Genomic DNA, 5,000 nt, shown 5'->3' with positions numbered 1-5,000 from the left:
GGGACTTAGAAATATTTTGAGAAAATCTCGATTTTGTGAAAAATGTCACATTTCCCCTACTTCCACCACAGGGGGGCGTCAATATGTTGTGAGGTAACCCAGGACAGTGACCTAACTGTGGGTAAAGTTTGCGGGGCACGGGCGGAAAGTTGAATTTTTGGATGAAAATGCGTATTTTCATACTTTGAAATTTTCAGGCGTGTGTCAGACTTCCAGGCGGGTGCAGCCGCCGGAGGTGTACCGGGGACGCTTCCAGGAGCCTGGGGGAGATTTTCTGGAAGAGTGCTTGGGACTTAGTGCAATTTTTTAGAAAATCTCGATTTTGTGAAAAATGTCACATTTCCCCTACTACCACCACAGGGGGGCGTCAATATGTTGTAAGGCACCCCAAGGCAGTGACCTAAATGCGGGTGAAGTTTGCGGTGCACGGGGGGAAAGTTGAATTTTTGGATGAAAATGCGTATTTTCATACTTTAAAAATTTCAGGCGTGTGTCAGACTTCCAGGCGGGGGCAGCCGCCGGAGGTGTACCTGGGACGCTTCCAGGAGCCCGGGGAAGATTTTCTGGAAGAGTCCTTGGGACTTAGTGCAATTTTTAGAAAATCTCGATTTTGTGAAAAATGTCACATTTCCCCTACTACCACCACAGGGGGGGCGTCAATATGTTGTAAAGCACCCAAGGGCAGTGACCTAAATGCGGGTAAAGTTTGCGGTGCACGGGGGGAAAGTTGAATTTTTGGATGAAAATGCGTATTTTCATACTTTGAAAATTTCAGGCGTGTGTCGGACTTCCAGGCGGGGGCAGCCGCCAGAGGCGTACCGGGGACGCTTCCAGGAGCCTGGGGAAGATTTTCTGAAAGTGTCCTTGGGACTTAGAAATATTTTGAGAAAATCTCGATTTTGTGAAAAAATGTCACATTTCCCCTACTTCCACCACAGGGGGGCGTCAATATGTTGTAAAGCACCCCAGGGCAGTGACCTAAATGCGGGTGAAGTTTGCGGTGCACGGGGGGAAAGTTGAATTTTTGGATGAAAATGCGTATTTTCATACTTTGAAAATTTCAGGCGTGTGTCGGACTTCCAGGCGGGGGCAGCCGCCAGAGGCGTACCGGGGACGCTTCCAGGAGCCTGGGGAAGATTTCATGAAAGTGTCCTTGGGACTTAGAAATATTTTGAGAAAATCTCGATTTTGTGAAAAATGTCACATTTCCCCTACTTCCACCACAGGGGGGCGTCAATATGTTGTGAGGTACCCCAGGACAGTGACCTAACTGTGGGTAAAGTTTGCGGGGCACGGGCGGAAAGTCGAATTTTGGATGAAAATGCATTATTTTCATACTTTGAAAATTCCAGGCGTGTGTCAGACTTCCAGGCGGGGGCAGCCGCTGGAGGCGTACCGAGGACGCTTCCAGGAGCCTGGGGAAGATTTTCTGAAAGTGTCCTTGGGACTTAGAAATATTTTGAGAAAATCTCGATTTTGTGAAAAAATGTCACATTTCCCCTACTTCCACCCCAGGGGGGCGTCAATATGTTGTGAGGTACCCCAGGACAGTGACCTAACTGTGGGTAAAGTTTGCGGGGCACGGGCGGAAAGTCGAATTTTGGATGAAAATGCATTATTTTCATACTTTGAAAATTTCAGGCGTGTGTCAGACTTCCAGGCGGGGGCAGCCGCCGGAGGCGTACCGAGGACGCTTCCAGGAGCCTGGGGAAGATTTTCTGAAAGTGTCCTTGGGACTTAGAAAAATTTTGAGAAATTTCCGATTTTGTGAAAAATGTCACATTTCCCCTACTTCCACCCCAGGGGGGCGTCAATATGTTGTAAAGCACCCCAGGGCAGTGACCTAAATGAGGGTGAATTTTGCGGTGCACGGGCGGAAAGTCGAATTTTTGGATGAAAATGCGTATTTTCATACTTTGAAAATTTCAGGCGTGTGTCAGACTTCCAGGCGGGGGCAGCCGCCGGAGGCGTACCGGGGACGCTTCCAGGAGCCTGGGGAAGATTTTCTGAAAGTGTCCTTGGGACTTAGAAATATTTTGAGAAAATCTCGATTTTGTGAAAAAATGTCACATTTCCCCTACTTCCACCCCAGGGGGGCGTCAATATGTTGTAAGGCACCCCAAGGCAGTGACCTAAGTGGGGGTGAAGTTTGCGGTGCACGGGGGGAAAGTTGAATTTTTGGATGAAAATGCGTATTTTCATACTTTGAAAATTTCAGGCGTGTGTCGGACTTCCAGGCGGGGGCAGCCGCCAGAGGTGTACCGGGGACGCTTCCAGGAGCCTGGGGGAGATTTTCTGGAAGAGTCCTTGACACTTAGAAAAATTTTGAGAAAATCTCGATTTTGTGAAAAATGTCACATTTCCCCTACTTCCACCCCAGGGGGGCGTCAATATGTTGTAAGGCACCCCAAGGCAGTGACCTAAGTGGGGGTGAAGTTTGCGGTGCACGGGGGGAAAGTTGAATTTTTGGATGAAAATGCGTATTTTCATACTTTGAAAATTTCAGGCGTGTGTCGGACTTCCAGGCGGGGGCAGCCGCCAGAGGTGTACCGGGGACGCTTCCAGGAGCCTGGGGGAGATTTTCTGGAAGAGTCCTTGACACTTAGAAAAATTTTGAGAAAATCTCGATTTTGTGAAAAATGTCACATTTCCCCTACTTCCACCCCAGGGGGGCGTCAATATGTTGTAAGGCACCCCAAGGCAGTGACCTAAGTGGGGGTGAAGTTTGCGGTGCACGGGGGGAAAGTTGAATTTTTGGATGAAAATGCGTATTTTCATACTTTGAAAATTTCAGGCGTGTGTCGGACTTCCAGGCGGGGGCAGCCGCCAGAGGTGTACCGGGGACGCTTCCAGGAGCCTGGGGGAGATTTTCTGGAAGAGTCCTTGACACTTAGAAAAATTTTGAGAAAATCTCGATTTTGTGAAAAATGTCACATTTCCCCTACTTCCACCCCAGGGGGGCGTCAATATGTTGTAAGGCACCCCAAGGCAGTGACCTAAGTGGGGGTGAAGTTTGCGGTGCACGGGGGGAAAGTTGAATTTTTGGATGAAAATGCGTATTTTCATACTTTGAAAATTTCAGGCGTGTGTCGGACTTCCAGGCGGGGGCAGCCGCCAGAGGTGTACCGGGGACGCTTCCAGGAGCCTGGGGGAGATTTTCTGGAAGAGTCCTTGACACTTAGAAAAATTTTGAGAAATTTCCGATTTTGTGTAAAAATCACCCATTTCCCCTACTTCCACCCTAAAGGGGCGTCAATATGTCGTAAGGCGCCCCTAGACAGTGACCTAAGTGGGGGTGAAGTTTGGGTCTGCTGGGTGGAAAACTGAAAAAAAGCGATTTTGTGACTTTGAGAACAAACAGAGAGCTCAAAACTTTGAAAAACGTCAGACCGCTGTCAGACTTCCAGGCGGGGGAAAGCTCTGAGGTTGTACCGAGGACACTTCCATGGCCCCCGGATTGATTTTCAAGAAAGAGTCCTTGGGACTTTGAAATTTTCCGGCGAGCTGTTTTTGGCTTCCGGGAGCCGTAGAACTTTGGGAAATCGATTCCGCTCACCGGTTCAGGGTGTTTCGAGCTAGTCCAGGTCCCAGCTACGCCGCCTGGCCTCCAAATTTCGCAAATTCGAAAAAAAAAAAAATAGAACCGGAATGAGGAAATTTCTGGCCGCCGGATCCGCCGCACGGCTCCAGGAGGTCGGACACTTTTTGACTTTGTTCCCTTAAAGTGGGGGTCGGTGTCTCACCATGCAAATACCCAGTTTTGCACACCAGCTGCAGGATATAGGAGAGAGAGGTACCTCTCGGCCCCGACCAAAATCCGTTGTTTTCGTGGTTCCTCGACTCGGGTAGGCGGTTTGGCGAGTACCCCCCTTTTGCATGGAAGTTCGCACTCGCGCCGAGACCAGGCTTCCGCGGCTCCAGGGGGACTTTTGCCGGTTGTCCGTCCCGAGTCCGAGACGCGTTTCCTGGGTCGCCCGAGCCCGAACGGACCCTCCCCACGTGGGTTCCTGTCCTCTGAGGGCGACGGTCGTCAGAAGGGGGGCAGATCCAGAGTCCTCGTCCGCAGGAGGGCTCTGGGAGGGCGGATCGCTCCTTCTGACTTTGTCCCCTCGGAGCGGGCTCGGCGTTTCTCTGTGTCGGATGTCTCCCGCTTCCGCGCCAACGGGGAGACCTATGAGAGAATCGCACCGCGACCCGGCTTCCGTCTCGAGGGCGCCCGGAGCGCGCCGGACACTCGCTTCCAGGACTCCAGGGGCACGTTTCTTCCCCGTCTCCCCCGAGGGGAAGAACGGAGGCAGGGGTTCCACCCGAGCCCCTGCCCTTTCTTCCGATCGATCTGGCTCAGCGCTCCCGGGTGGGGAGGTGGTGCCGCTCGCTCGGCCCGGGCTTTGGAGCCCGCGTCGGTTTACGGCGGGCGGTCTCCTTCCTCTGTTACCCCCCCCCGGGTTTCAGGCACTCGTCCTTGGGCGCGCACGCCGGCGGTCGCCCTCCCGTCTACGGACGGAGGCGGCCGAGCTGTGGGGAGTTTGACCCGAACCGTGGTACGGCAGCGGTCCGACGACCCGCACGGGCGAACGGAGGGGCGCCCACCCACCTCGGCGTGGGGGCCCGCCGTCCGAATCGCTCCCCGCGCGGGGCAGCACAACGATCTTCTCCGAGGGCGGCCCTTTGACTTCCAGATGCGCAGCTCGTCCGCGGAGGCCCGCGCCGCACCCCAGCGTCCGAAGGGCGGCCTCCGCGGTGGGCATCGGCGAGAGCGGCGGCGGTGGGTGGCGCTTCCACGCCACCGCCGAGCTCCGCGTTTTCCAGTCTTTTCCCGAGCCCCTACGATAGTGGGGGGATGACAGACGTGCGGGGAGGCGGGCGAGTGGGTTCTCACCGTGCGGTGTGCCCCGCGGCCGAACGCCGTCGCCTTCCCCTCGTCCGCCGTCCTCCGAGGCGGCTCGGCAGGGAGCGCGAGAGCGAGAGGGAGAGCGAGAGAGAGAGACCAAGCGGACGCC

This window comes from Ranitomeya variabilis, chromosome 2 (genome assembly GCF_051348905.1).
Source record: "Ranitomeya variabilis isolate aRanVar5 chromosome 2, aRanVar5.hap1, whole genome shotgun sequence".
NCBI lineage: Eukaryota > Metazoa > Chordata > Amphibia > Anura > Dendrobatidae > Ranitomeya > Ranitomeya variabilis.
Note: the sequence above shows the minus strand (reverse complement) of the source record.